This window comes from Stylophora pistillata, chromosome 1 (genome assembly GCF_964205215.1).
Source record: "Stylophora pistillata chromosome 1, jaStyPist1.2, whole genome shotgun sequence".
Lineage (NCBI taxonomy): Eukaryota > Metazoa > Cnidaria > Anthozoa > Scleractinia > Pocilloporidae > Stylophora > Stylophora pistillata.
The window spans coordinates 55,181,179-55,206,346 of NC_142519.1; the positions used below are offsets into that span (position 1 = coordinate 55,181,179).

The 25,168-nt window shown below is 38.8% G+C and overlaps 1 protein-coding gene, 1 long non-coding RNA gene and 1 pseudogene across 3 annotated transcripts in view; 2 read left to right on the forward strand and 1 right to left on the reverse strand.

Moving 5' to 3' along the window:
• The window catches only part of LOC111320911 (uncharacterized), a 66,969-nt gene that overhangs the window by 37,828 nt on the left and 3,973 nt on the right, over positions 1-25,168 (forward strand). The window lies entirely within an intron of this gene.
• LOC148743180 (uncharacterized) lies at positions 5,894-13,206 on the forward strand. The gene is made up of 4 exons (XR_016002569.1): positions 5,894-5,944; positions 8,222-8,318; positions 9,824-9,960; positions 10,902-13,206. It is a non-coding gene; the product is annotated as an uncharacterized LOC148743180 (long non-coding RNA).
• On the reverse strand, positions 13,479-24,228 carry LOC148743181 (delta-1-pyrroline-5-carboxylate synthase-like; annotated as a pseudogene). Its single transcript, XR_015997035.1, has 10 exons — positions 24,052-24,228; positions 20,902-21,123; positions 20,027-20,182; positions 18,817-19,141; positions 18,335-18,483; positions 17,423-17,440; positions 16,502-16,679; positions 15,949-16,123; positions 15,242-15,337; positions 13,479-13,864 (listed from the first exon to the last, which is right to left on the reverse strand). The product of XR_015997035.1 is annotated as a delta-1-pyrroline-5-carboxylate synthase-like (transcript).

Here is a 25,168-nt window from a genome sequence, read left to right on the forward strand (position 1 = left end):
CTTTATCTGTGACCTGTGACAGTGTGAATCAGTGACGCTCAAATTATCCCGTTTAACGTCATCATCATTTCGTTGCAAGAGAATATCAACTTTCAGCTGATATTTTTATGTGCGTGATCCTCACCTTCAATTTTAGTTAATTTTATTACCCTGTCTGTCAAAATCAAATACAGAAGGAAATTCCATTCATCGGAGTTATCGCTCTCTCTATTGATCAATAGTTCATTAATTAAAAATTCATCTCTTTACCTATCTGTCTATTTTTTCTTTTAGTTAAATTCCAAGGAAGGAAAATCTTAGCAGTTTTAAAGAGGATGCTGACAGACATTATTTTCTATTGAATAGAGGGGTAAGTTTCTAAAGAAACTGATTCTGCGTCGGTGGGGGTAACAAGGTCATTTGGTAATATCAACTAAGTCGAAAATGTAAATTGGCCACCATAAAGAGTTAAAAAGCTGACGTTTCGATCATTAGCCCTTCGTCAGAGCGAATGGAGGAATTATTGGTTGTGTGGGGGTTTTATGCCGAAAGTGGAGCTACGCTATTAGTGGGAACATGGTGACGAGTAAAACGCTAGACCTTTTAATCTACCTTATCATTCTGACTAGCATATGGCAATCTGTGGTATTTCCTTACATTTAGGTAGCTCGGAGAGCCGCAAAACTCTTGAACAAAATTTTATCTTTGAAATGGGCACTATTAATCCCATAGGTATCAACGAACGCTTTTCATTCTACTAATCTATTCATGTTTATCTCGTCACCATGTTCCCACCAATAGCGTAGCTCCACTTTCTGCATAAGACCCACACACAACCCACAATTCCTCCATTCGCTCTGACGAAGAGCTTATACTCAAAACGTCAGCTTTTTAATTGTTTTCTATTGCCTATTATTACTTATTTAATTATCTGTCAATATTCATTTCGTAGAGTATGTCTGTCAGAATAAAGATCATCGTCAATATCGGGAGCGGGCAGCTAAGTACGAATGTCATACCAACCCTAAAGCCATGCAGTAGATAGCGCTATTTATGCAATAGCGAAGATCAGACCTGAAGAAAAAAAAAAAAAAAAATCAGGCCTGTACGGGACTCGAACCACTGACCTCTGCGATACTAGTGCAGCGCTCTACCAATTGAGCTAACAAGCCAACTGGGAGCAAGCCGTTAAGTTGATTCTTAATAAACCCGTGAAAGTGATAAATGTTGGCTTGTTAGCTCAATTGGCTTGTTAGCTCAATTGCCTTATTAGCTCAATTGGCTTGTTAGCTCAATTGGTAGAGTGCTGCACTAGTATCGCAGAGGTCAGTGGTTCGAGTCCCCTACAGGCCTGATTTTTTTCAGGTCTGATTTTCGCTATTGCATAAATAGCGCTATCTACTGCGAGGATCGCCCATCATACGTATCTAATACCGCAGTTCAAAAATATATGAACTTCATATATTTATTGCATCTCATTTATCACTTTCACGGGTTTATTACGAATCAACTTAACGGCCTGCTCCCAGTTGGCTTTTTAGCTCAATTGGTAGAGCGCTGCATTAGTATCGCAAAGGTCAGTGGTTCGAGTCCCGTACAGGCCTGATTTTTTTCAGGTCTGATTTTCGCTATTGCATAAATAGCGCTATCTACTGCGAGGATCGCACATCATATGGAGACTCTATGGTGAGCAAGGGTCAACTTGTGGGCCTCAACTGGAACCGCATCGCGCGGCTACACAGCCAAGTATTGGTAAGCACCTGTGAAAACTCACTAACAGCATCACGCTTACCAATACTTGGCTGTGTAGCCGCGTGATGCGGTTCCAGTCGAGGCCCACAAGTTGACCCTTGCTCACCATAGAGTCTCCAGTAGTTCAGTGGTTAGAGCATCCGACTAGATCACGGAGGGTCGTGGGTTCAAGTCCCATCTGGGGCTCGGATTTTTTCTATTACACTAAAAATTGTTTCATCTTTACACGCGGCTACACAGCTAAGTATTGGTAAGCGTGATGCTGTTAGTGAGTTTTCACAGGGGCTTACCAATACTTGGCTGTGTAGCCGCGCGATGCGGTTCCAGTCGAGGCCCACAAATTGACCGTTGCTCACCATAGAGTCTCCGATAGCTCAGTGGTTAGAGCATCCGACTAGATCACGGAGGGTCGTGGGTTCAAGTCTCATCTGGGGCTCGGATTTTTTCTATTACACTGAAAATTGTTTCATCTTTACATGCTCACTTTGGAGGTTGGTTGGCCCCATCTTGATATGCCTTAATGTGACAGCGTGATGCTGTTGGTGAGTTTTCACAGGTGCTTACCAATACTTGGCTGTGTAGCCGCGCGATGCGGTTCCAGTCGAGTCTTCAGTAGCTCATTGGTTAGAGCATCCGACTAGATCACGGAGGGTCGTGGGTTCAAGTCCCATCTGGGGCTGGGATTTTTTCTAGATGTTAAATGGGTACTTTTATTGTGGAAAACAATATTCTTAGCAACATTAAATGTAAACAAACCCGCAGCGAGCCTCGTGTTTACATCAAAGATTGGTCTCCCTCGCGTTGTTCCGGTGCTACCTGCGGTGGGTCTTCTTTCTTCGACAGATATTTGTCTTTCCACACTCGGAGTTTAAACAGTTTATGTAGAGTAGTGATCCTAGCCCAGAGACTGTTTCTTTTACGCAGTCGGAGAGCCGTAGAGCTGCCCCACACGCTTCACAGCTCCCGTCCAAAGCCTCAGTGAGGACATTTAATTCTACAACTCGACGGCCGCGAAGTGGAAATCTACTGCAGACTTCCGGATCACGCACTTCCTTTTCATTTACTTGTTTTTCGAGAGCAGACCTGGAAGTGTTAGCCGATTTGCGGCATTCTTATTACGAATAAAAGCTTTTGCTCCGCTAAACCGTCCCTTGTCTGTTCTTTTCACGCTAGCGGGAAGAACGGCCGCCATCTTGGATGTCGCAATGTTATGAACAGAAAAGGTTGCGCAGTGCAAAACGAGGGAATCACCCTAAAATCCGAAATCTGGATTTCCAAAATCCAGATTTTCCAATGAAAAGCAAAGATTTCTTTGAACGCGGTTTCTTATTTCTGATTGGCCATGACTTCCTCTCGACTCAGTTACCTAGCAACCACATTCAAAGTGGCGGACGGCTGTGGATTGAATACTGAAAGAATTGATGTCGCACTGTATAGTTAGGACGGTTGGTTTCGACAGCTGTGTTACATTTGGCAACCTTTTCTAAAAAAAAGAGTTTTCTCCTCTTCACTCTGTACATCGGATGTGGGAAGTAACTTCAAACCCTCCTGGATGAAAATTCGAATTTGTACTTCGACAGGTGAGGTCTAATAACAAGACTTTCAACTTATTCAATGTCTATGAAATGTATCTTATTAGCACCACTGCGTACTTATCCTTTAACAAATGTTGAAAGAACTGATCACCAAGCAATGGATTGGTGGACAAAACAATGACCTCCAGTCCATTTACCTAACCTCGTTGAACAACTCAAAGTACATAGACCATGCAACCTTTTGATTTTTTCGTTTTGCTTTTTGTTAGTCACAACAAACACCACGAAATTTAGGCGATTATTTTAAATATTCTAAATTCTTCCATCGAAATATAGGGCAAAGACATTTAACCTCCCTCAGTATCGGTCATGAAGTGAGGCGAGAAATCGATAAAATGAGCTGTTTGGTCCTTTAGTGACGCGCGAGACGAGTACAGATATCACGCGATATTTGTACTTCAGAAATGTCCACGAAATTCGCCCGCACTGAAATAACAATTTGGCGTGTTGAATAATAATCTCTTATTAGACGTTTTGTTATGTAGTATCACTGAGCATTTTTAGTCGTTGTTTGTATTTGACTCGCCCTATGGGCTTGTTAAAATACAGCACAACTCCTAAAAATACTCAGCAAGATACTACACAAAAAACGTCTGACTAATAAGATATATTTATTATCCAATTGTGTTTTGAAGAGTACAAATAACGTGCAAGACAATTGCAAGCACAAATATCACGCGACATTTGTACTCCAGAAATATCTGCAAAATTCCCTCACACTGAAATAACAATTTAGCTTGTTGGATAGTAAATCTCGTCTTAGATGTTTTGTTGTGTAGTATCGCTGAGTAGTTTTTTACTCATTGTTTGTATTTTTACTTGCCCTACGGGCTCGTCAAAATACAGCGCAACTTGTAAAAATACTCGATCAGCAATACTACACAGCAAAACAATATATGTATTGACTTACAGTGTGTACTAGAAACAAAATGTATCAAGAGCTTCATGAATTGAAATTTTCATTAATTCAATTTCTCAAATGTAAAACATATTTTGACGAGTGCTGCCACAGCTTGTATCAATTGAAAGTGTTTCTGTTCTGGTAAATTTAAGCTCCCTTAGATATAATTATACATTGTGTTTGTAAGGCCCTTTATTTATAAGCCCTTCTAAAACCTCTTACTAAGTTGTATATGCTCGTACTATTAATTAAACCAGCAGTCTTATACTGTTACACCGAGTATTAATGGTATTGTTTTCAGCAAAGTACTTGTGCATTTTGGGGTCAAAAGTCACTATAATGTGAATAAAACTAATCTACAGTACATGTACATTAGCATCAATGTTATCCAAGAAAAAAAAAAACACAGTCACTTATAAAACAAGATTGAAGAATGAAGTAGGCCATTTATTTATAAGCCCTTCTAAAACCCTTTACAAAGTTGTATATGCTCAGACTATTAATTAAACCAGCAGTTTTATACTGTTATGCTGAGTTAATTAATGGTATTGTTTCCAGTGCAGTACTTGTATACAGACGTATTTGTTACATTTTGGGGTCCAAAAGTCACTATAATGTGAAATAATTAAACTGATCTGCAATTCATGTACATCAGCATCAATGTTATCCAAGAAAAAAACAGTTGCCAATAAAACAACATCGAGGAATGAATTAGGGGTCGAAATGGTGTGACATACATGCTGTACAGTTGTACATATATTTGGCTCAGACAGACAGCTCTCTTACCTCATCTTGATTTCTTTGTCCACATTTTGAGATTGCTTTAGCATTAACACCATATCTAATAGTGTTTTGTCCCCTGTACCATTTACAATACATGTTAGTTTTGCTGGTTGACTTTCTGATGGAAACTTTTATCACTGTTCAAGTTGTTTTTCTGACTGTTACAATTCTCATGTGTTGGTGTCATGGCAACCACATATTTATTATAGAAGTCAACACAGAAATTTTTATGTAATTTGAACCTTACTGGATTAAGCTTTCAGTAATGATGCTGGGCATCCCTATGACAACCCTTGTTGAAAATCTTTCCTTTTTAGCTTTTGGGGGCAAATGAGTTCATTGTTCTTAGTTTTTGCTCTGAATCTGGCTTCATGGCTCAGTAATCTCTCTCTTGGTACTTTAGTGTCCAGTCCACCTGCAAGGACTGTTTCATTGCTTACTTTTCACCTGCAGCTCAAATTGATTATTCATTGAAAATTTTTATTAGATTTGCTTCAAAATTTTGCCTATTTAAACATGTGGCTTTGTAGCTGATAGTTGGTAGTAGACTGCTCAACTAGTATCTTGGAGGCAGGGGTTTGAATCCTTTCAAAGCCTGAATGTTTTCTGGTTTCGTTTCTGCAATTGCTTATAATAATTATATGAATTACAGTCAACTTGTGAGGATCGTTTCTTTGCTTGAATTTCATCTGCAGGTCAAATTTGCTTCATTAAAATTATATCTTTTGTGATAACTGAACAACAGTTAATCAGTCACATTTGCTGATAAGGATATGAAAAATTGAATTCATTTCCCTCGTGTTTTTGTTTTAGTTTAGTTTTGTTTTTTATAGCAGATGACACAATGTAAGTTGATGAAGAGTAGGTGATTTGCCTGCTCTTGTCTGTGATTTCTGTGAAGTACAGCCTTTGGAACCATTTGAAAAGGGTTCAAGTAAGTTTAACATCTTATAAAAGATCATTTCTTTATTAATTCCTTTTAAAATTTAGGAAATCCTTAACATCATCATGAGCATCAAGCCTCAAATAACTCTTTCGGAATTGTTGATGAAAGAGTATACATGTAGTCAGCTGTAGAAACGATTTTCAGTTCTAGCTGCAGTTAAACAACAATTAAAAAAACCATGACGTGTGTTTAACAACTTAATGACTCGCATGTATGCTTAGGCTGCAACTGAATTAATAAACAAAATTGGGTCCTTCACTAATTTCTTTCCAAGCTTACTAATACCAACATCATGCACCTGTGTTTATCTCGGACAGTTAAATGTTCTGTTTATTATTGTCCTCGGTCAACCTGAGCAAAAAATGATCATCATCTTCCTCTACAATTTGTTATTTGAGCTTACTAAATACACCTTCCAAACACTCTGAGTAAAAACATGTATGACTTCAACATACTTAAATCTCCTCCGTTTTCTAAATGTCAAAATTAAGGAATAAAAGGGGTAAGTTTCTAAAGAAACTGTGGTGCTGCGTCAGTTGGTGTAACATGGTAATTTGGTTTTATCAACTAAGTTGAAATTGTAAATTGGCCACCACCGTAAAAGAGTTAAAAAGCTGACATTTGGAGCGTTAGCCCTTCCTGACAGAGCAAATGGGAGAATTGTGTGTTGTGTGTGTTTATATGCAGAAAGTGGAGCTTAAATGCTGGGTGGGAACTGGGTGACGAGAAAAAGAAGAATGAATTAGTAGAAATGAACAGCGTTCATTGACACTGCTTAGAATGACTATAGGTAGATAAAGTGTCTGGAGACTGGTTTTGATGTGTCCTTGTCATTCCTTTCTATGTCGCGAAGGAGTTCTCCGAATCAAATAGTTTGATGACAGCAGTCAGAAGACAAGAGTACTGTCTATTCTTTTTAAAGGAAGTAAAACTGAGTCGTATCTGTCTTCGCTTTTAAAAATATATCTTTTGAACGCTATTATTGTGTCTTGAGATCTCAAGAAAATAAAAAACACAATCAAGAGGTAAGAAATGGCCATTTTCAAAATCAACTCAGTAATCTTGCCGCAAACCAACAACTCGCAATAACCATGTCGAGTGGTTCACAAGTAGCTGCTGCTCTGGCCTTTTAAAAAAAAAGAGATCATTATTTGCGTCAGTAAATACAGCATTTGTAGCATCTAATTGTCCAGGAAGATCATAATTGCCATTACAAAGCGTGGTCAATGTTGTTATTTCATAATGATGTACTTCTTACTGGCTGAGATAAAATTATATGGTTTTTCTTGTTTTAATTATAACAAAGCTGGAAGCCTCACTGCTTCGAATTCAACATTAAAATTTTAATAATTAAGAGAAAACATGAGCTTCAAGCTAAAAGTCTGAACTACTTTTTTGTTACATTCCAGCTTAATTTGTTCAAGTTGTTAAGCTTTAATTTAATTCTGTTCCAAATGTAATGAAATGAATTCAATTTCTCAAATGTAAAACATATTTTGATGAGTGCTGCCACAGCTTGTATCAAAGTGTTTCTGTTCTGGTAAATTTAAGCTCCCTTAGATATATACATTGTGTTTGTAAGGCCCTTTATTTATAAGCCCTCCTAAAACCCCTTACAAAGTTGTATATGCTCGTACTATTAATGGTATTGTTTTCAGCAAAGTACTTGTGCATTTTGGGATCAAAAGTCTCTATTATGTGAATAAAACTAATCTACAGTACATGTACATTAGCATCAATGTTATCCGAGAAAAAAAGAAAAACCACAGTCACTTATAAAACAACATTGAAGAATGAAGTAGGGGTCAAAATGGTGTGACATATACATGCTGTACAGTTATACACAGGCTTAGACAAACACCAAGCTTGCATTTAGCTGTTACCTCAACTTAGTTTCTCTGTCCACAATTTTAGATTACTTTAGCATTAACACCATATCTAATAGTGTTTTCTCTCCTTTACTATTTACAATACATGTTAGTTTTGCGGGTTGACCTTCTGATGGAAACTCTTATCACTGTTTCTCACTGTTAAAATTCTCATGTGTTGGTGTCATGGCAACCACATAATTATTATAGAACACAAAGTTATTTTATGTAATGTGGACCTTATCAAAATACAATTTTAAGAGTAAAACTCACGATTTCCTCCTCCAGAGACTCGAAAAAAATATGACGATTATATTGATTTGTCTACTTTAATAGCACAACTATAAGACCCCAGCTTGTTCTGTTTTCTTGCCTCATCTTAAATGTATTAATGTAGTTTCAGGGCTGGAAACTTGGCCCGTCCGAACGTCGGAGACGGGTAACTTTTCCATTCGGACAAGGAAAAAGATGATCGAAGCTGTGCGATTGGACAAGTAAGGCCTAGCTTATACGTCGCGCCACAGTCGAATTTAATTCAAGGTTCCACAAGCAATTGAATTTGACGATAGCGCGACGTCTAAAACGAATTAAATTCGTCTGGTAAATTGAATTCGTCCTTCACGTTTTACCCGTCTTGGTAAGACGGATAAAATAGCGATAACGCGTCTTCAGTTTTAACGTCCCACTAGCGTCGCGTCGAATGAAATGCATACATTTTCTTAATGTATTTCAATTTATTTTGGCGAGCCCGCAGCGACCCGAGGCACTGCATTTGGGAAGATAATTAAATTCGATCGTATTGATTTCGACGCATAAAACCACGCCACGGTTTACGTTGAAGGAACGAAGAATTTAATGGAATTAAATTGGTCTGAATTAAATTCGACTGAGGCGACGTATAAACTAGGCCTAAGTTGTAGAGCTCTAACGTTGCCTGACTTTGGACAAATAATAAATAATTTTTTCCCGTATTTTACAACTAAGAGCCTAGGAAATAAACTTTGTTTTCTTTTTGTGCAAGCTGTGTATTTGATTTCTTCGCTCAGCGTCGCCACTGATTTCCACTTAACTGGGGCACTGTTGAACTGATAAAAAAGGATTTTTGGAACCCTGAATTGCTGTTGCCGATTTTTTGGGACAAGTAGTTTTGTGGTTCGGACAAGTAAAATACACACTACACTTGTCCAAAGGGACAAGTGAATTGAAAAGAAAGTTTCCTGCCCTGAGGTGTAATTTGTCTAGAATTTTGAATCTCTTCTCTGTAAATCTTTTTTATTTGATATTTTTTTAATATATGTATTAAACACTGCCCGCCTCGACTAGCCTTTGCTGACTGCGGGCAGTGCATATTTCTTGTAATATTGTAATATGTCATTAAACTGTCATCAAAACTTTCACCTTACTGGATCAGGCATCTGCGGCAAAGTCAAACAATAAGCATTTTTCTTTATGATTCTCTAGAGTTAGGCAAGCGACTGTGGCGAGTTTTGAAAAGTTTAGAAGAATTCTTGAGCATCAATTTACCCTCTGTTGGATCTATGACGAGGGAATATCGCTGAAATAGTCGACATTTTAAAATTTGCTACCATTACTCTGTCAGATGTTTGTTTTTGAGAGCATTATTTTGTGATTAAGGTCCTTAAAACCCATGGATTAAAGTCAAATGAGAACTATCCATTGTTGATGACTTTGAGTTATTCCAGCTCCCTGGCAGTTTTTAAATTTGCTTTTTTTTTTTTTCTCTAATTGCCACATTGTTGGTCTTGGTCAGGCGGGCCAACTCGAGACGCTGAAAAAATGAGCCTTACCAGTAACCTTTTCTCCGCATCTCCTTAAAGTAGATTCTCATAGAAATTAGGCAAGACTAAGACATGAAAAGCTAAACGAAGAAAACATTATCAAAACCACCAAAGAGACGTATGCTTTTTTTAGGATGTACATAAAAGTTATGAATTCACCTGCCGACGTAAAGACAATGTCTATTTTTTTCTCGTTTCAGACTGGCCGGATTCCTAGCGGCTTGTCCGTATTTGTTTAAAGCCATTCTAGGTCCAGTAGGAAGAATAACAGCTGACATGCTCATAAGATACAAGATTTGTAAAGTTGGTACAATACGAAAAATTTACTACGGGGCAGGTAATACTTACATTTGTATATCTGTAAGTAGTTAGCAATCACTAAGGCCAGTAGCATAAACTATGGTTCTGTTAAGGCTCGCATATGATCGTCTTTGTCGCAGGGATTAGTAAAATTAGCATATGATCCGTCTGGCCCCGCTCGCGCAATCCCATAGAAAAGTGTACCAAAAGCTGACGTGTACAGAGCTGGACGGGTTGACGTGAGCCGGTCGGGAGAAAGCCATGCGGCTCTGGTTCTCTTGTACGCTTTTATTGCACAAAAAAAAAAAACCAACATTCTTTGCATTTGTTGCAAAAAAAAAAAAAAGTGACAACAGTGAAAAAAAAAAAAAGAGAAAATAAGTAATGTTTTCGATGAATTGTGAGTTTCTTGTTCTGACTTGAGAAAATAAATGAAAATTTTTTTTATTGTAGGATCGTTTTTGTGGTATTTCGCGCGCCAGTCTATGGCGTTCCATTTAAGTCAAAACAAACTTTTCAAATTTTCAAAACTTATAGTCTGAGCGTATGTGGAGAGATGTATGCGGGCCATGCGTAAATCTCACTTGATAGTGGATGAAATTTTGACTTTAAGATTCACTTAAAGATGAATCTTCTCCGATTCTGTCCATAGGTTTATTAGCTGGAATATTTATAGTGGCAACAGGCTATATTTGGCTAAGGAGAACAAGTGTTATATTCCTGGTATTGGGTGTTGAATTTTCTGGTTTAAATGCTATTGGTTACGCTGTCGATCATTTGGACATTGCCCCACCCTTTGCATCAGCTCCTGGATTTATAACCCAGTAAGTTGACATGTATAAGAGGGACCTCAAGGAACCAACCACGCATGCTTTGTTTCGAAACTGAATCTGCCCTTTTTCTGCCCTGTACATTCCACTGTTTACAATGGTAGTCCATTCCGCAAGCTTAAAGGCTGTAATTGTTTTTCTCATTTAGATACAAGAAGATTGGAGGATTGTGTTCTGGAACACACTTGTTAACGCCGTAATATTCTACACACAGCCTTGTTTAGGAGAACACCAGCCATGGGCATCACCTACTACGCAGGAAGATATAGACAAAGAGGAATAAGACTCCTAAGACTCACACAGAATGATACAGTGCTACAGTAGAAACTACGTGGCAAGGTCCAATGGTTACATGTTCCAGTATCACGGTGGCAAGCTGGTTCTAGTCCTTACTCTTTTGTTCCGTTTAATTAGTGCCAAGCAAAGAGCGAAGGAATACGTACCAACGTGTGGCTCATAGTGAGACGCAATAATTCTACTTCATCATCCGACCGAGGCTAGGAGTCTGGCAGTTTGAAGGGCGTGATCAACAATTATGACTTTTTATACGATCAGTATCATCTTCGAAGTATGTCGACCTTAATTAAGAAAAAATATGAACATTTGGCCTCTATGAACAAACGTAAGATAAGTTTTAACTGAAGAATGAATCTTTAATCATCCTACTACTTTGCAGTATTTCTTTACATAGCGGTCCACATGTTCTGATCTGGGAGAGAATAGGGGAAAGCGTACTGACACTGCTGCGAAGAACCGTATTATCTTTAGCCGGGCTACCGGAATCTTTCGTCTCCAGGCTGCAAATGACGTCACTATGATTGTTACCTCTCGAAAAAAAGGATAACAGGCGGACAGTGATGTCCAAGATCCGTTCAGATAGTTAATCCATCATATAATTTTGCTTGAACACGATTGGTTTAAACGTCAGCGAATATGCACCAGTTAAGAAAGGAACTTATCAAACGTATTTATTTCATGGAGTTTTATTCTGAATGTTACATTATTTAGTCTCTGTTACGTAGAACCTGTCTCCTTCATCGGTGATAAAACTGTTAATAAATAGTATTTCGCAAGAGAAAATACCTTTCACGTTACAGTACGCTGCGGCTAGTTGAAACTCTGTTAATAATAATACTTGTCAGCAAGCCGACCAGATCTTTGTTTTGTACGTGAGAGGGAAAGGGAGGGCGAAAGGGCAGATAGAAAATAGAAGATGCAGAGAACCCATTGATGTCGTAACGATTCTGTCTCAACGATTCGGTTCCGTTTTATTTATTAATTTTTTTCATGTAATTCTCATTGTGTCTGATAACGATAACCGTACTAAAATAGCAGAGTTGTGTCCTATGCATTTTCCACATGTCAGAACTGATTGCACAGATCCTATCTCTCCCCCCTCCCCCCGAACACACAAAGAGTCTGCTTTAAGAACAATTTTCAAACTGTGCATGTTCTTGTAACAGGCATCAGGACCAGGGACTTTTCAGCTGCCCCTTTCCTCCGCGGACAATCGTGGAACATGCACGGGATTGACTTAAGAACCGAATTACGAAGTAAACCAATATCTTGCTTTCTCGGGGTTGACAGCAACATCTCGGTAATACCAATATAACAACTATTATTATCACGAAAACTCTCGAACAGTTTTGTATCCTTGATCAAGAGTCAGGTTTTCTGCTTTGCATAGTCTGTCCTGAGAACGTGACAGTCAACTATTGGGGTCAACGTACAGTTATTATTACGGTATATTCATCAGTATCGCTTGAGCATGGAGCACAAGAACGGAAACAAGGTATCAAGATTGCGTTAAGTCGAACGGAAAGCCAACCAAACAGTTTTAAATATTCCTATTTTCTTAAAAATGGAGTTCCGCTTTTAGCTATCCACAGAGGAAAAAGTTCCTTGTCAGTGATATTTTTACAGTGTCTAGCAATAAGATATATATATCTTATTATTAAAAACTAGATCATTGGATAATGCAATTCAAGACTTTTTATTGGCTTAGCCATTATGGTATATCAACCAACATACCATAATCTACAAATATGGCCATCGTAAGTGTCAGCTTAATAATAAAAGGGAGCTAAAAATTTAATAAAATTTTATACTTAATTTAACGTTTTTAATAAAACAATTATTCCACTCGCTCTTGTTGGATATGAAATGATTATAGCCAACTCAGCGCTACGCGCTTCGTTGGCTATCTATCATCTCATATCCAACGCGCGCTCGTGCAATAATTGTTAATTAGACGTTTTGTTGTGTATTATTGCTGAGTATTTTTACGAGTTGTGCCGTATTTAGTAAAAATACTCAGCGATACTACACAATCAAACGTCTAATGAGTTATTTATTATCCAACCCGCCAAACTGTTACTTCAGGAGGCGGGACGGAATTGACGCGTTGTCGTGTTCCTGTTTCTATTTTCTTCAATAAATGAAAAAGTTTCCTACTCGTCTAGCTTTTTTTTCTTCGTTCGATTCAACTAATAAACTTAAATCTATATTTGCCATCCCATTCCGACTCTTTGTCGTCAGAAATATGATTCAAATTGTCCGCCATCTTTTTTCCCGTAACTTTAATCCAATTCTTCGCCTGCGCGATGCAAGAAAACCTGTCTAACCGGCTTTCTGGAGTACAAATACCGCGTGATATTTGTACTCGTCTTTGGCGTTATTTGTCCTCTATGAATTGTAGTTGGATAACAAAAACGGATAACTGAGATACAAGCATGAGAGCAATAGTTAAATTAATTCAACATAATAATACGTTCTTGGGCGGGACGTTTCAAAACATACGCTCATCAAAAGCATAACATTGACTCGTATAACGAGTGCTGTGCGCAAACTGAAGCACACGTTTAGCATTACGTAATCATTTCTGTGTTACTTCGCTGTCGCCATTATCCGAAGTCATTTCTTCGTCAACAGAATCCTGAGGAGTGTCTTCAATCGGGAGGGTCTCGTGAAGATATTTGAGCAGGCCTCCATCAGCAAAGTCATCCACTGTATGTCCCTGGCCAGTCATTACTCATCTAGCGGTCAGTAATCCTTCCACACCCACAGGACCCCGGGCATGGATACGACCCGTGCTGACACCTACTTTAGCACCTAAATAAAATAATGTTTATTTAGTATCCTGTACCTTTGAAGGACTCGATCAATTCCCATCCCCGCTACCTATAGCAAGTTCCGCGACACACTATGCTCCTACGCAGGGCAAGAAAAGCCACGATAATCAACGGGTAGAAAAACGGGCAAAGCACTGGAGCTATACCGGGGTTTCAAGGTTCTAATGGACTCACGGGTGTACCTGGAAGGTAGGAGTCCCGATGCGCGCATAATTTCCCCTCCCTTTGTAAAACGACCTTTTCAGGTCAACAACATTCAAATCTTCAGAATCACTTTTGGAAAACTGCCTAAATCCAAAGAATCGTCATGGCATTATATGTTTTCCGTGGCTAGATACTCCACTTGTTCGTCGTTCTCCCCGCTTGAATGCAAACGCGTAAATATGCAGTATGAGCCATTTCACATAAGAGCGCGGAAATTCGTGACAGCGCCCCTATCCCTCTTCCCACCGCCTTTGAAAAATCCTACCTATGCGTATTTAATTAGATTAGCCCGTTCACTCCCAAGATATCATTAGCAATTCTCCTCACAGGCAGCCATACAAATAGTATGAAACTAGTTCGGAGAATTTGGTATTGGATCAATAAATAATTCCCTAGGGAGAAATTCTGGGGCCCGTTTTCCGAAAGTCCCATTAACTGAACAGGCCCGAAGCCATATTTTACAATCAAAATTTAGAGAATAGATTCGCAGGTTCTGGTACTCTAACCTGCACATTTTGTTCCTTTAGCTGATAGTTTTATTGCACAATTTACAAATCTTCTGAAACCCCACATTGAATAACAACATATTCCTCCTATAGGAAACAGTAGCCGCAAAAACAGAACAGCTTTACCGGCCCGTTAATTGCACTGTACCTTCGAGAAACGGGCCCCGAGTCAATGATGGAAGTTAAAGGTTTACAAGCTTCTAAATTCCAAATGATTACATAAAAAGAATACGAAAGGTGCCACGCTACACGAAGAACACTGGGAATGGAGGATGTCATCATCATTACGGTGTCAAAATAAGAAATCCAATCCCATAACTGCCGTAGTTGCGCGCCTGCAACCTGTTTCCCGGACCTCTGATATCTATGAGCAAAAGTATACCTTTTTACCAATTAAGGATCGTCGCAGGTTACATTTTTTTTGCCTCAAGCCTCCCGAAAACTCGACAAGATGTTTATTTCCCTTCGGGATAATCTTTTAACCCTTCACACTCCATAACTAGAACCCTTGTTACCGGAGCCGAAGCAAATTTCTCCTCCCATCGGGTTACTAATCAATTTTGCGCTCCACGAACTGAATCTTTTATTTTACCTAATTAACGGCAATTGTGTTCCTGTAATAGCTAAGCACACTGTCTCATACTTACCCAGGTCAAAGGTATACCCATCGGAAAATCTAGTGCTTGTGTTATGGAAGACACACGCACTATCCACAGCTTTTAGAAAGTGATTAGCAGTCCCCTCTAAAAATAAAATATTTTGATAAGGGGCTTTTAGTAATCGGTACAACGCAAACCATAAATGCATCTTGCGCGGCTTACAAATTTGTGAACTGAGCAATATGTAGTATAACATAGAAACTTGGAAAACATAAGTAAGCTGTCTATATTTTTCTGCGTTGCGCAGCTTACGTTCGCTTTAAGGATTCTACAAACAAACAAACAAACAAACAAACATACGAAACATCACAGTGTAGAGATGATGGCCAACAGAAATGACCTCTAAAAACGGACCTTACAATCATTGAAAGAAATGCCCCATACTGGAAACAAACGGACGTTGAATTGTTATAATGAAAACTTTAGCAAATGCTTAGTCAACATATGCGGCAAATTAAAATGGCGCGTGGCGTTAACATTGAAAGACTAATGTTTTTTACATGTAGCTAGCGGTGGATATTCACCTCGCTGCATAGCCACCCTCACTCGGTGAATAGCTCTTAAATATCACGAGAATTACCAAAAACACTGATATATAATCTTCATCACACTGTCATAGCTCCGCGAAATCATTGCGATCAAAACAGAGCTGAGAAGAACCCTGATTACGAAGAGATTAAGTAAGATATTCTTACCATTATCAGTGATAATGACAGCGTGAGAGCTTCCAAATTGATGGATGCGATCAATGGCTTCCTCTGTAGTCCTGACTACTTCCACTGTACACTCTAACTCGCTGTATTCTTTCTTCGTAGTCTTGGCCAGAGCCCGTGAAGTCTTGACCAACTTGAGTCCGGCGTGAACTATCACCTCAAAAGAAAATCAATTAAACAAACAAATAAAATTAATACGAGAAATAAGAACAAAATTAGCGAACGGGGTCAGTTGGTGAGTTGGTGGTCCTAATAAGGACGCACATTTTGTCCAGCATGAGTAATTAGCGAACTTACGTAGGTTAGCGACGAACAAAAAAAGCGTACTGATTGAAAAAAAAATAAACAAAAAAATGATAATAATAATAATAAAACAGCTTCGCACTTCAATTTCACTCAAAGCTGTGTTTTCATAGTTTTGTCAAATTTCGTGATTTTGACGCTTAAACGCATAGAGCGATGAAAAAAAACAAAAACAAAAACAAAGACCAAATAAATTCAATTGCGCAGAATAACACAAAAATTCATAACTTACTCCTTTTTCCCTGAGAGCTTTCAGCATGTGTTCCAGAAATGGTGACCTAATAAGATCCCTGTGGACTAAAAGAGTCTCCATAGCATTGCAAGCTGCAAGGTACTCACATTTGGAATCCATTACTACAAAGGAAGAATAGAGTATACTGCAACCAAAATACAGATGATCGATGCCGAGAAATCACGTTTAACAGATGTACCGTACGAGCATGATCACCCACAACGAAATGTTTGTCTCGGCAATCATTAAGCCAAAACGGAAAGCCATTGAAGAACGGTTTGGTTTAAGGATATTACCCATGAGATCTCGGTAAATATTCGTTGATGACCAACATTTTCAGCTTTGCTGGGCCGAATACGTTCTGCGCGTTTAAACATCTAGTTGAACAGCGGGAGTTATCAAATGGTTTTTGGGAAAAAAAGCCAAAATTTTCGTATTTCACGATCCTTGAAGTAAAGTAAATCCATGTGGTAAAGTTGATCCCCACACAAACACCACAAGTAGTATCAAGGAAGTTATCGCTGAAGATTGCAGAATGCGGGTTCTTGTCGCGTTAATCGCACCCGAATCAAGAATAATTGGTTAGAAGAATGCTGCAAGTTTTTTGGACCAATCACCGAGCGAAGTTAAGCACAACGAATGCAACCGCGGGTTATTACTACTTCCAATTAAAAATCAAGCAGAATCGGCAATGAAACGCTTTTTCACCAAGCATGAGGTATAATAATGAGTTATATAATGCTCACCAATCTTTGTGGCCATTTCAAGATCTGCATCTTTGTCGACATACACGTGGCAAATTCCCTAAGCATGCCAAGAACAGGAATTTCTTTGCTCTGTCTGAATGCGCTCAATCATCTCACTGGAGCCTCGAAGGATGATTACATCCACGTATTTACCCAACTGATTAAGATGATTTACCTCTTCTCGAGTACTGACCTAACAGTAAGAATAAAATTTACACAGTCAGTATACAAAGACTACAGGACTGACACGGGTGTGATCGGCTCACAGAGTTCGATCACAGATCTGTGGCACGGCTTCTACGAGAAATGATCGCCGGTGAGAAGGGAGAGGAGGTTTGGAAAGGGTAGACGCCAAACCTTCCCAATTCAACGCTCTTCGTACCATCGCGCTTCATTTATTAGAGAAATTTCCACTTGAGTGTGAAAAGAAATTCGGAATTGTCTTCATCTTGGTTTAATTTACTGCGCCTTGTCATTGGTCCAGAAAACTCGTACCACTTCCTCGACCAATCGGATCCAAAACTACAACCAGAGGCGAGATGGTCGCTCAAACGTTTGCTTTTTTTTATTTGAGCCGTCATTGGCTCCTTGTGATTACTTGAGTTTTGTTTTACGATACCCAATCGAAAAGCGGTCTGAGAGAACTTCTGGAACAGGGTACCCACTTTGCTTATTCATGTTTTGGAAAGCAAAAGAATTGCGAAGTTCATCCCTGAGTAATTACTGAGAGCATCAAAGACATACTGAAACCTAATTAGTCCACATTCAGTGTGCGAAGTGAATTGCAAGGCAGTAAAACTCTGAATCAAAGTCAATGGCTGCGAGGAGGTCAGTCAATGTTAGTCAATAGAAAGTTTAAATTGAGAGCAGAAAATTGATGTATGAAAAGTTTATAAGGGCCCGTTTAATGTTTTAATCCTTCAGAAAAAGTTACTGCTGCCGGTTTACTATCACGAAATTATTTGACTCTCTCTACAAATGACAGTAAAAATTGTAAACATTTACTGACGTCTGTTGAGGCGAAAAAAACAACAAGGATGTTGGATTAGTGTCAGCTGATCAGCCTAAGCACCGTCACAAAACATACCAAACTAACAGCTTGGGGGAGGGGGAGGGGGGAACGTACATGGACAAAGCCTCTGCAACAAGACTGTGAAGACATCTGTTGCTGTGATAAGCTTCTTTACCACCATTCAGAAGCAAACCGTTGCCTGTGCTGATGGCTAAACAGGCCACCTTGGAGAAAAAAATTCCAGCTTATGAAGAGACAAATACATGAACAAACAAAACCAGAGGGAAAAAATCCCTTTCGTTTTTTATGGGTAAGGCTCAAAATCCCTGGTTTTATAAAAGCAGGATTTTTATGTTTTCAGATTACTTTGGATCAAGAAGAAGTCAACAGGAACACACAAAAAAAGAAAAAACAAAACAAAACAAAACGAACGAACGAACGAACGAACGAACGAACAAATACTTTTCATATCTAAACACCAGGTAAGTCAACTTCTAAATCTTACAATACTTTGTAAGGAATAGGATGAGAAACATTTAAACCTACTACAGCTGTACCTGCACTAAAGCAGCTGGGCAAGATCCAAAAATCACAAGAAGCACTCCAATTGGAACAGTTTCTTGTTTCAGCTTTCAACCATAAGCGATTTTGGTTCGTTTTAGCACACGACCCAAGATGTTGTGCGAGGAATTCGCAATCTGTCTCAGTCCCTGAGAAAGGTTTTCAAGTTTGGACGGACGGTGTCAAAAGTAATCTGTCCATCATAAGGGCACTTAAGTGTCTCTCAAACCGAGCATAGTCCAGATCTTTGAAGTTTGCATCTAGAATTTGATCCTTGCGTTCGATAAGAAGGTCGGCTAATTTGTAAATGATTCTGACCCGCTAGACAAAACACGTAAAAGAAAAACAAAGGCGCATCATTTAAACTGCATTACTGCGCGTGACGTTTGAATGTTGAAATGATACATGAGGCGCGAGAAGACTCAGCTTGAAGTCGTGCTCTAAACCTAGGCCGAGGCAATAAGAGAGAGAAGATGGTGGCAAAAGCCGAACACTACCCCTCAACCAAAGGGAATTCTGGGTTATTTTGGTCAAACATCTCGTCGACAACTATTCCGTGCATTTTCCGCTAGATCGAGCTATGAAAAAAGCGATTTAATAAGAGAAACCTAAAAACACATTTACGCAGAAAAAAAGGAAAGCAGAATTACAGCAAGCAATTCTATAAAACTAGTATATCCCGAGAAGAAGGTGCAAATTTACAGTCACAGGATCAACCTGGACCACTTGGAATATCATCACGCGCGAGTTACCACAAATTTTCAGGAGGGAGGGGGGAATGGGGAAAGTTACTGAAAGGCTTAACCAGACACTGTAATCACTAAAAACACTCGGTATCTAGTTCAGGATGCACACTGAATGAAAACGCTGATATGGCATTTTTACAAAAACTGCCCCCAATCTGGCAACTAAAATCAATAATTTCACAGAACCCTATGTGGACATCCCAATCTCCTCTTTAATTGTTTGATTTCAGGATCCTGTCCCTCCAGCGTTTCTTAATATTTAAGTTAAGGTCGAGATCAACTCTGTATCAGATAGCCATTAGAGTTTGAGAATTCTAAACATAAAAGTATCGCAATCAAGTCTCGATCTAATATAAAGCGCTCTCCAATTGGCCTGCTGCCTTAAGTTTCCAACCAATCACTATAAGGTAAACTACAACATGACGATGACATGGACTAAGGTACAATCTGACGTACTTGCCGCAGCCTGATTCTCTACAGATGGCCCTGGTTCGTCGACCATAGTGAAGAATGCTCCAACTTTTCGGCTATTCAGAACTTGACGAATGACGTAATCACTTCCTGTACCATTGGCTATAACTACACTCGTAGCGCTCTTTAGTGCCCAGGCTGCAGCCTGAACAGTCATAAAGAAGGTAAAAATAAAATGGTTAAGTTACGATAGTTGAACTTAAATTCATCGTTATTTTGTAAGCCTTTTTCTCTGAGAGCAAATCGCAGAAGACACGCCATGCGAAACTGTTTCGATCTCTTTTTCCCAAAGATTCAAACGCAAACTTGCCTTTGTAAAGGAATCATAACACGATTTATGACTCGTACTAAATTTAGCATAAAGTCCCGTTCCCACCGTGCTGTGACTTTCTGTCATCGTTCTGCCTTGCGTCCACACTTATCCGAAAGAATTCTCCACTGAAAACAGAGAGTTTTAAACTACAGATAATTTTCAAAACGGCACTATAGGCCATACGGTAACTAAAATGTACTCAGAGAATAATGTAACTGTGTACGGGTAGTCCAAAATTGAAAGGATTTGGCTACATATAAATTTCAGTATCTGTCTGCCTGCCTTGAAGTTTACCTCAAGATTCAGTATCTTTCTCGTTTGTACTTTTTTGTGATTTTATTGAATCAAAAAGACTGCTGTTTCACCATGTTTTTGAATGACAACTCGTTGCTTGCGAATGGGAATTTCAATGCTGCGTTCCAATAAAATTTACCTGACCTCGCCTTAGGAGTATCCGTGCTCTAACAATCCTCGCTCATGGACGGTCAATTTTCTAAAGTTCCCCCTTCATACTCTTTGCAAACTTGTTTGAGACTATTGGAAGTACAAACCTTCACTTTAGACTCCATGCCTCCCCTGCCAACACGTGACTTTTCTCCGAATTTAATATTACTGACGTCCGCTGGCCTAAATGTGTCTAGAAGGCGAGACTCAGGCAAGTCGGGAGGGCCGCTGTTAATGCCTTGTACACCTGATAATATCAACAGCAAATCTGACTTCAGTTCCACTGTTAGCAAGGAAGATAAACTATCATTCTCCTTTAAACTTATCACCTGATGAAAACAATGAGAATCGAATCTTCTTTAAGAACAGTGGAATAACAGTCACGTTATTATGAAATTCACATTTACGTTGAAGCTTAATAGTTCATACATTCATTCATTCATTTACAGTAACATCAGGAAGTCACCGAGGAAAGTTAAGCAAAACCCCACAGCAATTCCGTATTAATTTCAGCACACAATTGAAAATTGCTCTAAAATTTTATCTACAGCTAAGATTCCCGGCTCATCCTCGATGTAAAAACCTGTGAAGCTCACGAGTGACGTAAAACAAAGACAACAAAACATTATAAACAATAGCGTACAGCAAAACAATACCTCATGAAACAAAGAAAACCTCGTCAGGTTTTTACCCCGAGGATGAATTAGATTCCTACATGCTTAGAACACCTGCAGATTTGTATCTGTCATGTTGAGGATACAGTGATTGCTCTCAATTTTGTCAGTAGCTATTTGCTGGATCAAAAAAGTGCACAATTTGTTTTTATCAGTAAAAAGTTTTCCACGCGTTTTTTTCATTCCAAATTGCATCCACTGTCGTTTGATTACCGATAAATAGATGTTGACAATTTGAGAGTTTATAGCGTCACATCAAGCTAAAAACTCTCTGACTGATAAGTAATGTCTGCAGCTCCTACGATCTGATGAACACTGAATGCTGGTTAACCCTGCGGGTGACAAGCATCTAATTCTTCTTACAATATGACGGCTGAATCAAACATTACAGTACTGAGAATAAAGCAAATGATCACCAACTGCAGAAGCTACTGATCGTTCAACAAACTCTCCTAGTCAGTACCGCACTGGTGAACAGTGTGGAGAATTTGCTCACTGATATTGTAAGGACAAGATATCTGTTAATCTCTTCTAAAAGTCCATTGACTAAGATTATAAACAAGATTTTCACTACTAGGCTGCTTTCTGTAACAAAATTTCAAAGTTTTTTCACTAGAAGAACAGCTCGTAAAGAGTGTATTTTGTATGACTGTTTACAATGAGCATGCAACAAGGCTTTGGAATCAACATAAACATAGACATATTGACAGGAACAGCAAACAATCCTATGAGTGAGATTAATTCAGACCAAGATAGAGTCACCAAGGAAACTAAAGATAAATTGTGATAAATTGTGCTTAGAATTGGTGGACCCTAAAGAACTCCAAGAAGTGATCAACATGTAACTTCCCCCAATAATATTCAATAATATCCAGCTAACAGGTAAAGAGAATACTCAAAACTTATCAAGTAGAATTTGTGATTGTGATCTAACACCAAATTCTTGTAACTAATTTACAAGGAAATGTGTAGCAGCTAGAGGGGAGAATTAGCAATCAGATCTTAGGATTAAGGGTTAAAAGCTAAAAATGCCAGGCTGACACAATGCAGCTATGTACTAATGCCAAAAAATGCATGGCAAGCTAAAATACTAGGTCAATCTCCAATATGCCAGAGCATAATTTAAACATTTCACTCGCTGATCCACAAATTAAAGGTAATGTTCTCAAAGTTTGACAATAAAATAAACATGTACATGCTATACTTCAATTGGGCCTCTCAAGTTTAAGGAAACTGCTAAAATTAATACATATTTTTTAGGGTTCTTGGAATTGATAATAACCGGGAAACAGATGGTAAAGTTTCAACATTAAATTTTTGTCTTCACTGACTACAACTTCTTGTGCCAACTAACCTCTCTAAATGGTGCTAAGTAACTGAATTAGGGATTTGTGATTGAAAATGTTACTTACCGGTGCCCAGGCCATCTTATCAAGTCGTGAGAAAAGTGCATGTAAGAGAAGGAGACAGTGACAGTGTTAGTAAGAAAAGTCAATTGTCTAGCGTTTAACTACATTCTCACTGAGCTAAATTCTACATAAAACTTTGTCTTAAGTTGAACTGTTTGACAAAATTTTATTTAGGTTGTCTATGATGATGAGTTTCATGTTTTTTGGCTACTCTGTTCATACAATTGGACAATTTCTTTGGTTCCTTTGGCATGGCAATTCCACAATAATGTACAAATAGCTTACTCATCAGCTTTCTGACGACCCTGTCCAATCATTTTCAGTTCCACTTCATTATGTGGCTACCAACAAGTCCTCCAGTACATGGAGAATCTTAGAAGAATAAGTTACATGTATGCAACTGGGATCAAGTGGATGGGTGGTGCACACTGCCTCTTTTTGCAATTTGAGCATAATGAAGAACAAACAAGTCTGAGTAATTAAGAAGAATAACTTATACATGAGGTATCAAGTGGAACAATAGGTGCATGCATACTGTCCCATGCACTAAAAACAAAACAGAGATGTACAGCCCAAGAAAACTTGAATGAAACTACAGCAACGGATGAGTGTATCTAGAAATTTTTTACACTGTCTTTCCCCCTCACCCAACCCCTCCAGAGACAGTGACATTTTACCACTAAGCCAGGGGAAAGGGCACAGCCTTTCATCCTATGCTCCCCATTTCCCAATTGCTATAATATCCAATAATATGTTCCATTAACTACCACAGAGTATAATTAACAATTATTCGCCGAAGGAGAGGTGAATATCATCAAATAATCCCCAAGACGAAGTAGAGGGGATTATTCCACAATATTCACCGAACCTGAGGTGAATAATTGTTTAAGTATAATCGTACAGTGAACTTCCTTGACCTTGGTGTATGACGGGCAAAATTTTGTTTAAGATTCAATCCTTTAAAAGATAAGTTGGTGCAGTACATAGAGTAAGGGAAGAATAATTCTGAAGGACAATATACCGCTACATCATTTACATATGTCGGTGCGCTTTGAAGAAAGAAGCAGTCACCACAATGATCGCTATTATTATTCAACGAGATGTAAATAAGTGGCGGGGTATTCCGCATACATCAAACATGGTAGTGTTTCAGTCCAACTAATAAATATCTTACCTTTACTTGATCAATAGTCAGCCCAGTTTCCTGGGCTGCCACACCAATCTTTCCCGTATTATCAGAACTGCATGTCTTCATGCCGCCGTCATAATATTCTTGTAGTTTTGACTTTTGTACATCGCTTATTTTATTATATGTTCTTTTGCGAGCTCTACTTGTATCCTTGTCAGTCATAGTGACGAAGAAGCGCCAAAAGTACACGACAAAGCCGATAATACCTGAACGTCCAAACCAAGTAGAGCTAGCGAATTCGTAACTATTCGAATTCGTAACTATTCGTAACTATAGCGAATTCGTAACTATTTTAAAGGATTTCCCCTTACGCATTCCAAGTGAAGGAATTTGATTGGTCGAAATGTTTATACATATTTAATAAGCTACTGGGAAGACTTAGATGATCATTTGACACGGCTTGAACCCACTGATCTAAATTTAGATTATATGGGTGTTAGCAATTTAGATTGTGTAAGTAGGGTGCCGATGAAATTCCTGCGCGCATTCTTTAGAGTGCAGCAAGCAGATCGCACTGAGTCTTTGTGCCCTATTCAATTATCCTCTACGCATTGGGCGGTTTCCGTCAGATTGGAAGTCAGGAATATCGGTCAATATGTTAGTTTTGTCACACACTGCCGACCCGCTCTAAAAACCCTACCCTCGTACAAGAACTTGGTTACTGTAAGACCGCAACTTTTCAGGCCTCAATTTTTAAATAGATTTGTAAAAAAAAAAAAAAAAAAACCTGGAACATTATCTGCAACTTCACCCTTATGACAAGTTTTCTGGTGGACTCTGGTCTAGGTATATTTGCCAATTTTCTGCGCGCCACTTGTTTTACCGTAGTAGACACTACTTATAATATTGACATGCCCAGCACCTGGTTTCACTCCAGTAGCTTCCCTTCCCACAGCTGTCAATTTCTCTCTGATTGATTTTAATTGTACTTCACTGTGCACCACAAATAATTAATTAGATTTATTTTAATTTTATTAAAGAATTCAAAATTCTCATCAGACTTTTTAATTACAGTTTGGATTGCGCTTCGCATGGGATACTTTTCCCATTGGCGCAATCCCACTACGTCTTATTTAGAAGTTGTGTCCCTAGTCGTCGTCAA